The following is an 11,449-nucleotide window of genomic DNA, read 5'->3' on the forward strand; positions in this document are numbered from 1 at the left end:
ATCGGTCAAAACTTGTCTTACTATTCGATTGGTCTTCGCACTTTCACCCTAGGCAGTTTGCCTAGGTGTAGCTTCTTGAGGAGGTCAAAACCCAAAATAAGGAGGTTCAGCCGACCCAAAAACCTCCCCTGTCTAAACTACACTAACCAGATTTTTCAGGGTCCTCACCGTCATACAACTTTGCCTAGGTCACTTGTTCTCTTGACTTAGGCCATCTGACTTGGTCCGTGTTTCTTGCTAGGGTTCACCTAGGTACTTTGCCTTGCTTGATGTGGTAACTTTTTAGTGTAGTTCAGACATCCCAATTTTGGGACTTAGCCGATTTTTCATGTATTTCCATATGACCCATAGGGTCCCTTTCTTCATACAAGCTTGCCTAGGGCGATCGGTCAAAACTTGTCTTACTATTCGATTGGTCTTCGCACTTTCACCCTAGGCAGTTTGCCTAGGTGTAGCTTCTTGAGGAGGTCAAAACCCAAAATAAGGAGGTTCAGCCGACCCAAAAACCTCCCCTGTCTAAACTACACTAACCAGATTTTTCAGGGTCCTCACCGTCATACAACTTTGCCTAGGTCACTTGCACTCTTGACTTAGGCCATCTGACTTGGTCCGTGTTTCTTGCTAGGGTTCACCTAGGTAGTTTGCCTTGCTTGATGTGGTAACTTTTTAGTGTAGTTCTGACATCCCAATTTTGGGACTTAGCCGATTTTTCATGTATTTCCATATGACCCTTAGGGTCCCTTTCTTCATACAAGCTTGCCTAGGGCGATCGGTCAAAACTTGTCTTACTATTCGATTGGTCTTCGCACTTTCACCCTAGGCAGTTTGCCTAGGTGTAGCTTCTTGATGAGGCCAAAACCCAAAATAAGGGGGTTCGGCCGACCCAAAAACCTACCCTGTCTAAACTACACTAACCAGATTTTTCAGGGTCCTCAGCGCCATACAACTTTGCCTAGGTCACTTGTTCTATTGACTTAGGCCATCTGACTTGGTCCGTGTTTCTTCCTAGGGTTCACCTAGGTACTTTGCCTTGCTTGGTGTGGTAACTTTTTAGTGTAGTTCTGACATCCCCATTTTGGGACTTAGCCGATTTTTCGTAAAATACCATATGACCCATCAGGGTCCTTTGCTTCATATAAGTTTGCCTTGCTTGGTATGGTAACATTTGAGTGTAGTTCTGACATCATCATTTTGGGACTTAGCCGATTTTTCGTAAAATACCATATGACCCATATGGGTCCTTTGCTTCATATAAGTTTGCCTTGCTTGGTGTGGTAACTTTTTAGTGTAGTTCTGACATCCCCATTTTGGGACTTAGCCGATTTTTCGTAAAATACCATATGACCCATCAGGGTCCTTGCCTTCATATAAGTTTGCCTTGCTTGGTGTGGTAACATTTGAGTGTAGTTCTGACATCCCCATTTTGGGACTTAGCCGATTTTTCGATCAATACCATATGACCCATCAGGGTCCTTTGCTTCATATAAGTTTGCCTTGCTTGGTGTGGTAACATTTGAGTGTAGTTCTGACATCATCATTTTGGGACTTAGCCGATTTTTCGTAAAATACCATATGACCCATCAGGGTCCTTGCCTTCATATAAGTTTGCCTTGCTTGGTGTGGTAACTTTTTAGTGTAGTTCTGACATCCCCATTTTGGGACTTAGCCGATTTTTCGTAAAATACCATATGACCCATCAGGGTCCTTTGCTTCATATAAGTTTGCCTTGCTTGGTGTGGTAACATTTGAGTGTAGTTCTGACATCATCATTTTGGGACTTAGCCGATTTTTCGTAAAATACCATATGACCCATATGGGTCCTTTGCTTCATATAAGTTTGCCTTGCTTGGTGTGGTAACATTTGAGTGTAGTTCTGACATCATCATTTTGGAACTTAGCCGATTTTTCGTAAAATACCATATGACCCATATGAGGGTCCTTTCCTTCATATAAGTTTGCCTTGCTTGATGTGGTAACATTTGAGTGTAGTTCAGACATCCCCATTTTGGGACTTAGCCGATTTTTCGATCCATACCATATGACCCATCAGGGTCCTTGCCTTCATATAAGTTTGCCTTGCTTGGTGTGGTAACATTTTAGTGTAGTTCTGACATCACCATTTTGGGACTTAGCCGATTTTTCGTAAAATACCATATGACCCATCAGGGTCCTTGCCTTCATATAAGTTTGCCTTGCTTGATGTGGTAACCTTTGAGTGTAGTTCTGACATCATCATTTTGGGACTTAGCCGATTTTTCGATCCATACCATATGACCCATCAGGGTCCTTGCCTTCATATAAGTTTGCCTTGCTTGGTGTGGTAACACATGAGTGTAGTTCTGACATCCCCATTTTGGGACTTAGCCGATTTTTCGTAAAATACCATATGACCCATCAGGGTCCTTTCCTTCATATAAGTTTGCCTTGCTTGGTGTGGTAACACATGAGTGTAGTTCTGACATCATCATTTTGGGACTTAGCCGATTTTTCGTAAAATACCATATGACCCATCAGGGTCCTTTGCTTCATATAAGTTTGCCTTGCTTGGTGTGGTAACATTTGAGTGTAGTTCTGACATCCCCATTTTGGGACTTAGCCGATTTTTCGATCAATACCATATGACCCATCAGGGTCCTTTGCTTCATATAAGTTTGCCTTGCTTGATGTGGTAACACATGAGTGTAGTTCTGACATCCCCATTTTGGGACTTAGCCGATTTTTCGATCCATCCCATATGACCCATCAGGGTCCTTTTTCTTCATATAAGTTTCCCAAGACTTAGTGCTTTTTTCCTTTGGACACCAATATCACCCTTGCGGGTATCTTTGATCTTCTCACTTTGTATTGGCCGAATGTAGGTCTTGCCATGCCAAACATATAATTGTTCTACACCAAGTCTCTATCTCGTACCGCCAGCTCGGTACATTCGATTAACCTGCCCTTAAGGCACCCGGGACTTAGCCATTTTTTCACATTTTTCATGATTTTGAGGCAACTTTTCTCGACTTTGTCACCTTATATCAACAAGATCCTTTCCCTTTAGCGCTTCACTCTGTTCGTATGATATTTAGCGCTGACTATCACCTTTCTGTCGCTGAGCTCAACTTCTTATTCGGTGCCATAGAGCCAGAGATATTTGGTGTATGCTGTTATAAGGGAAGTTTGTCACTTTTTCAAAGGCCCACTTTGGGACGCCCATATCTCACCTTCAGGTATCTTCGATCTTCTTGTCGTCTATGGACGAAACTTAGGCCTTGTCTTGGCCAACTTATAAATGTTCTACGGCCAAGCCGTATCTCTTACCGCCAGCCCGGTATTCATGGACTTAGTTGGATTTTCGCCTCTCGTGGTAACAATTTCAGACTTTGACTCACAATAACACCCGAACGGTCACATGCTAGCGCTTTGCTTGGTAGGAATTATAGTTAGCGCTACCTTTTCTCTTTCCATCGATACCTTGTTCGTCCCATTCCATGCCATACAGCCGAAGTTATGATGTTTCCCGTTTTCCATATCATGTGGAGCTTATGCTCTGGGAAAACCATCTAACACCTGTACCACCCTTTTGGGTACCACCGATCTCGACACTATGTTCGGGCCAAATATAGGTTATAACATGCCCAACTTATAATTGTTCTACACCAAGTCTCTATCTCTTACCGCCTGCTCGGTATTTTACTCGTAAGTCCAAATTTCACAACTTGTACTTTTTGGCCCAATGTACTCGAGTTTCAATTTTGGTAACATTTTTCGACTTTGACGCTTAATAACTTCCAAATCATGCTAGTTAGCGCTTTGCTTTCATCTAGTCGTATCTAGCGCTGGGTGTTACCTTTCCAAAACATATCCTAGCTTAACAATCCATGCCATACAGCCGGAGCTATATGGTGCACAAGTCAAATCCATTTTAGCCATGTTTCATTTTTGCCAATTTTTGACCACTCGTATCACCCTTCCAGAGTGGTCCGATCTTCTCGCTTTCTATGGCCGACTTTTAGGTCTCGTAGAGGCAAACTTATAAGTATTCTACGTCAACCCGCTATCTCTTACCGCCTGCTCGGTATTCTTGGTCTTGTGTGATTTTTGGCCATTTTGGTATTATTTTTCCACTTTGTCGCTTAATAACTCAGTTTTGCTCAACACTTAGCGCTTCGGTTGTTTGGGATTATAGTTAGCGATCGGTTCGACCTTTCCAACACTGATCTTAGCTTGTCGATCCGTTCCATACAGCCTGAGTTATTCGCGATACCGTGTTTCAATCCATTTCTCAAGTCTCGTTTTGGTCCAACTTTGAACCAGCCATATCACCCTGATGGGTACCTCCGATCTTCTCGCTCTATATTGGCCAAAGTTAGGTCTTGTGGTAACGTACTTATGATTGTTCTACGCCGTGTTCGTAGCTCTTATCGTTCGCCCTCTATTTTCGATCATAAGGTGAATTTTCGCCTCTAAACCACCATTTTTCACCTTTGCCCTCTAATATGACCGACTTGCTCAACACCTAGCGCTTCGCTTGGTAGGACACATAGCTAGCGCTTGTCAAGACCTTTCCAACGCATATCCAAGCTTTCCGATCCGAGCCATACAGCCTGAGCTATAGGCGATACCGTTTTTCCCATTTTCTTGGTCACATGCACTTTAGGGTACCCCTTTTTGCCTTTGACCCTTAATACCTCCTCCGGGTCACTAGTAGGCGCTTAGCTTGGTAGGAAACATAGCTAGAGCAGGCCTTCACCTTTCCAAAACTGCCGAAAGTGTACCGATCCGACATCTAGAACCAAAGTTATGGTCATTCCCATCATGCTCTACTTTCATGGTCAACCTCCACCAAGCACACCTAGGTTGGACCAACTTTCACCAACTCATCTCGAACCCCAAATTTGCTTCGACCTACTAGGTTTCCCTAGCAAAGTGGCCAAAACATCCATTACAACACGACTGGTCTTTCTGGTGGTCGACCTAGGCGACTTTGTTCGACGACCACCACCCCATGGAACTAAAAGACGTCCCTTGATACGGACCACCGATACATTTTCCGGCCTGTCTAAACTACACTCATCGAAATTTTTTTGGGTCCCCACCGTCATACAAGTTTCCCTAGGTCAAGTTTTTCTTCCGGATCGGCCGCGGACCTCACTTTTCATTATCTAGGGAGGCCATAGGGCCCCAAAAGGGGTTTTTTAAAATTTTCGACACTTTCGACTTTGGTCGGATTTTTTCCGATTTTGGTCCGACCTAGGGACTTGGTGGTCCAAGGAGCCTCGGGACCAAACTTTTTTCTCAGGGGTCCCTACCTCCATACAACTTTGCCTAGGTAAATTTTTTGTTCCAAATCGACCGCGGATTTCACTTTTCAATATCTGGGGCTCGTGTAGAGTCCGAATATGAGGTTTTCTCATTTTTCGACATTTTCGACTTTTTTCGACTTTTTTCGGGTTTTTCGACCTAGGGGTCCGCCGAACAAATTTTGGGTCAAAAATTTTTATTGAACTAGTCGAAAGTACGCAAAAAGATAAGACTTTTTGCCGAAGACACCATGCCCCGGAACCGACTCCTTCCCCTTCAAAATTGGGGACAAACGTGATTTTTGAAACTTTTCCTTAGGGAGCCCAAGACTTAGAAAATTTTCAAATTCTCGATTTTTCGATTGCGAGCTAGCGCTTTGCGGTCTTCGGCAATGTTGTAGATCTCGACGAGATAAGACTTTTTGGTAAAGGGACATTTTGCCCTCCGACCCCTCCTTCCCCCCGCAAATCGCCCCCCAAAGTGCAATTTTTGCATTTTCACCTCTTTGCACGCACTGTTCGGCCCAAATGACCCCTTTCTATGGGTCTGAGCGCTTTGCGGTCTTCGGCAAACTTTTAGAGCGTACCAAGCCCTAATTATAATTGTTCTACACCACCTTCGTACCTCTTCATCCCTGGCCGCTATTCGCGTACCAAGGTAATTTTTGTTCATTTTGTCAACATTTTTCATCTTTGACTGCTTATATCGGCCTTGCCATGAACCGATAGCGCTTCGCTGTGTTCTAACGTAAGTTAGTACTACTCAATACCTTTCCAAATCATGTCTTAGATTGTCATTTGCTTGCTTACAGCCGGAGCTATGAGCGATACCGTAAAAAGTACCGAAACTTGGAAAAATCCTTGGATCGCCCATATCCCCCCTTTGGGGACCAGATATCGAAAAAAGTTCTTATTCAAAAAGTTGCGCCTTAACGTGTTCTAGTTATGCCTAGAACATTTCACTTCGCTAGCTGGCCTGAAACTTAGCCGTAATTGGGATTTTAGGGTGTTCATGGAGGGCCCATTTCCTGCGACTTGGTATCTTTTGGGCCCTATGTTTCTCTAATATCTCCACAAGTTTTCCAGATAGCTTTCTCATACTTTCAGGGTGCCTAGAGCACCTCAAGACCTTTCCAACGCTATGCCGTTCGCCTCGCTCGGACATCTACAGCCGAAGTTATTCGAGGTACACGGTACCTTACCCTGTTTTCTCAGTACTTGGTCGAAAATTTCGATCAGCCATATGACCGACTTGGACAACCCTGAGCGGGTTGGCCCCATATAACTAAACTTTTGTCTCTTGTAGGCAAACTTATAAATGTTCTACGTCAACTCGCTATCTCGTACCGCCTTGACGGTATACTTGGTCCAAGGGCCATTTCCAGCGACTTGGTCGCAATTTCGCTCTAAGTTTCGCTAATACCTTCGTCCGTGGACATGGTGATTTTTTGTTCGTATTTTTCCTTGATAGTCCCACTCAAGACTATTCCATACCAGAGCCAAGCGTCCCGCTAAGTGCCATACAGCCTGAGCAGTAATTCATGAAAGGTACCTCTACCAGTTTTTGCCATACTTGGGTACAAACTTTGTATCGCCCATATCTCCACTTTGGAGGCCAGCCAGCACCTTTGCCCCATATACTTTTTTCTTGGTCATACCATGCACTAAATATAATTGTTCTACGCCAACTTGCTATCTCTTCTCTAACTTGCCGTTATTCTTGGTCCAAGTCCCATTTCATTCGTTTTCGGACCCATTTTGCTATATGTTTCACTAATAGCTTCGGCCATGGACAAGCTGATATTCTGTTTGTATTTTTGCTTGATAGTCCCACTCAAGACCATTCCAAAACACACCGCAACTTGTCGCTCGGTGGCAAACTGACCGAGTTATAATTCATGAAAGATACCTCAACTTGGTACACCATGTGGTCGGCCCAAACCATATACCGACCAAACGACCGACTTGGAGCACCCTGACCGGGTTGCCCCCATATAATGAAAGTTGCGTCTCGACACGCCCAACTTATGAATATTCTACGCCAAGTCGCTATCTCTTACCGGTAAGCCGGTATTCACCTTCCAAGGGTGATTTTGGTCAAGTGCCATTTCCTGCGACTTGGTCCCCGAATTGGACCATCATCACCTAATATCTCCGTGGTCTTTCAACTCAGCCTCATAAAACTTTCAGGGTAGATAGGTCTCCCCAAGACCTTTCCAACGGTGAGCCGTTTGCCTCGCTCGGCCATCTACAGCCGAAGTTATTAATGGTACTTGGTACCTTACCCTGTTTTTTCCATACTTGTTCGTACTTGGGTACAAACTTTGGATCGCCCATATCTCCACTTTGGAGGCTAGCTAGCACCTTGGCCCCATATACTTTTTTGTTGGTCATGCCATGCACCAAATATAATTGTTCTACGCCAACTTGCTATCTCTTCTCCAACTTGCCGTTATTCTTGGTCCAATTCCCATTTCATTCGTTTTTGGACCCATTTTGCTATATGTTTCACTAATAGCTTCGGCCATGGACAAGCTGATTTTCGATTGGTATTTTTCCTTGATAGTCCCACTCAAGACCATTCCAAAACACACCGCAGCTTGTCGCTCGGTGGCAAACTGACCAAGTTATAATTCATGAAAGGTACCTCAACTTGGCACACCACGTGGTCGGCCCAAACCATAAACCAACCAAACGACCGACTTGGAGCACCCTGACCGGGTTGGCCCCATATAATAAAAGTTGCGTCTCTACACGCCCAACTTATGAATATTCTACGCCAAGTCGCTATCTCTTACCGGTAAGCCGGTATTCACCTTCCAAGGGTGATTTTGGTCAAGCGCCATTTCCTGCGACTTGGTCCCCGAATTGGACCATCATCACCTAATATCTCCGTGGTCTTTCAACTCAGCCTCATGAAACTTTCAGGGTAGATAGGTCTCCCCAAGACCTTTCCAACGGTGAGCCGTTTGCCTCGCTCGGCCATCTACAGCCGAAGTTATTAATGGTACTTGGTACCTTACCCTGTTTTTTCCATACTTGTTCGTACTTGGGTACAAACTTTGGATCGCCCATATCTCCACTTTGGAGGCCAGCCAGCACCTTGGCCCTATATACTTTTTTGTTGGTGATACCATGCACCAAATATAATTGTTCTACGCAAGCTTGCTATCTCTTCTCCAACTTGCGGTTATTCATGACTCAAGTCCCATTTCCATAGTTTTTGGTACCAATTTGCTCTATGTTTCGCTAATAGCTTCGCCCAAGGACTTTGTGATTTTTTGTTCGCATTTTTCCTAAATAGTCCCACTCAAGACTATTCCAAATCACACCTTAGCTTGTCGCTCAGTGCCATACAGCCAGAGTTTTAATTCATGAAAGGTACATCACCTTGGTACACCACGTGGTCGGTCCAAACCATCAACCAACCATATGACCGACTTCGAGTCGAGCTAGCGGCTAGGCTCAATATAATGAAATGCGTGTCTTGATGCGGGCTACTGACGGTCTGAACAATGTAGCTCGCTAGCTCGTCTCTAAACTTGTGTTTTGGTCGAATATTGGGTGTTCATGTACCACTTCGGGTAACATGGACTTTGGTGCAACTTTACCACTTGTGCACTTAATAACTTCCCGGTCATTCAAGTCTTTGCCTTTATACTTTCAGGGTAGTTAGGTCTCGTCGAGACCTTTCCATACATATGCCAAACTCATCGATCGGACATCTATAGCCCGAGTTATTCGCGGTACACCGTACCTTACCCTGTTTTTTCCTCAATTGGGTACAAACCTTGGAACACCCATATCGCCCCTTTAGAGACTAGCTGGCACGTTGGCCTCATATAATGATAAGTGCACCTCAACTAGGGCTACTGACGGTCAGAACATTTCAACTTGCTAGCTCGGGCCCACACTTGTGTTTTTCTCGAATATATGGTTCAAGTGTGCCACTTTGGGCACTTTTGGACATTTTGTCCCCACACAACTTTCTTGCCTTGGTAGATAGGGTCTTGTGGTCTTGGGCAAAAAGATGCACCAAGATAAAGTCTAACTTTCGTTCTTGTACCGCAAAGCGCTATCTCAAACACCCGAGGAGATAGAAAGTGATTATGTTCGGTATATCGGTCTTCCATGGCCTACTATGGTAAACCCCTGCAGGTATGCAACCGAAGGTGCTTGGTACATGTATTTGGTGCAATATCGGTGCAAAGTAGGTGTTTCCTTGATCGGGCTATAACTTTCTTGGTTGATGTTGGATTGCTTTGCGGTCTTCGGGGGATAGTTAGGGAACATGTTGGCCAACATTTCCTTATTCCTCAGCCTGGCCGTACCTCTTACCGTCTAGGCGGTATACATGCTCTAAGTTGGAACTTGTGTTCCTTTGGGTAACTTCTCTGACTTTGACGCTTAATAACTTTCGTTCATATGCAGTCTAAGCTCTGCAACTCTCAGGAAAGCTAGTACTACTCATTTCCTTTCCATATCAGTCTTTGGCTTGTCGATCCGATGTCTACAGCCTTACTTATTCACGTTCCCTGTGAAGGTAGGTTTTTGCCCATTTTCCAGTTCATGTGGTAACATTCCCAGACTTTGCCGGCTTTCTCTTCATGTGGTAACTTGCTTGCTTGTGTGGTAACTTGATAGTGTATGTCTGACAGACCCAATCTGGGACTTAGCCGATTTTTCTCTTCATATCATATGGATCCATCACTAGGCCATCTTGCTTGCTTGTGTGGTAACTTGGAAGTGTATTTCTGACAGACCCAATCTGGGACTTAGCCGATTTTTCTCTTCATATTATATGGATCCATCACTAGGCCATCTTGCTTGCTTGTGTGGTAACTTGGAAGTGTATTTCTGACAGACCCAATCTGGGACTTAGCCGATTTTTCTCTTCATATCATATGGATCCATCACTAGGCCATCTTGCTTGCTTGTGTGGTAACTTGGAAGTGTATTTCTGACAGACCCAATCTGGGACTTAGCCGATTTTTCTCTTCATATTATATGGATCCTGGACTTAGCCGATTTTTCTCTTCATATCATATGGATCCATCACTAGACCATCTTGCTTGCTTGTGTGGTAACTTGGAAGTGTATTTCTGACAGACCCAATCTGGGACTTAGCCAATTTTTCTCTTCATGTCATATGGATCCTTCACACGGCCTTCTTGCTTGCTTGTGTGGTAACTTGAAAGTGTATGTCTGACAGACCCAATCTGGGACTTAGCCGATTTTTCTCATCATATTATATGGATCCTGGACTTAGCCGATTTTTAGGTTATTATATATGGATCCTGGACTTAGCCGATTTTTCTCTTCATATAATATGGATCCTGGACTTAGCCGATTATTAGGTTATTATATATGGATCCTGGACTTAGCCGATTTTCTCTTCATATAATACGGATCCTGGACTTAGCCGATTATTAGGTTATTATATATGGATCCTGGACTTAGCCGATATTTCTCTTCATATGATATGGATCCTGGACTTAGCCAATTTTTCTCTTCATGTGGTAACGTATGCCAATCGCTCACAAGTCATGGGATAAGGGTACTTGTGTTCTTCCATCTTCTAAGTCCCGCACGGGGACATCGTGATCGCCCCAAGTCCGGAATAGCGCCAAGTCAAGCCCCACGGTGGCCGTGCAGGACCTGTTAGCGGCGGCCCCACTGACAGCACTAATCCGGACTTAGAAATTATATCTTTCTAATCGAACACCACACACGCAACACCACCATACCACCATCTCCTTGCAAGTACCTAAGTACCCGCAACTCCATGGTGAAGGCAATGTCACTCCATCACCAACCTCTTTGCACTGCAAGCACTTGCGTACCCACAACACTCCGAAGAAGGCAACGGCGCGCGATGCTCGACTCCACACACCACACCACACCACACCACCGATGGCCAGCCAGCCAGCCAGCCCAACTAAGGGCTAACCCACCAACCAACCACCAATGGCCTAGGCCAGCCGGATCCCACCTTCAAGTCCAAGCACAGCCAAGTGCAAGTACCGCCAAGTGTTCACCAACCAACCATCACACCAGGTCAGCCGGCCAGTACCCACCTTCAAGTGCCATTACCCTCGGGTGCAAGCCCAATCAAGTGTTAACCAACCAACCCGGCCAAGGCAGCCAACAGGCCGGCACCCTAC

This window comes from Anopheles coustani, assembly GCF_943734705.1.
Source record: "Anopheles coustani chromosome X unlocalized genomic scaffold, idAnoCousDA_361_x.2 X_unloc_51, whole genome shotgun sequence".
In the NCBI taxonomy this organism is placed as follows: Eukaryota; Metazoa; Arthropoda; class Insecta; order Diptera; family Culicidae; genus Anopheles; species Anopheles coustani.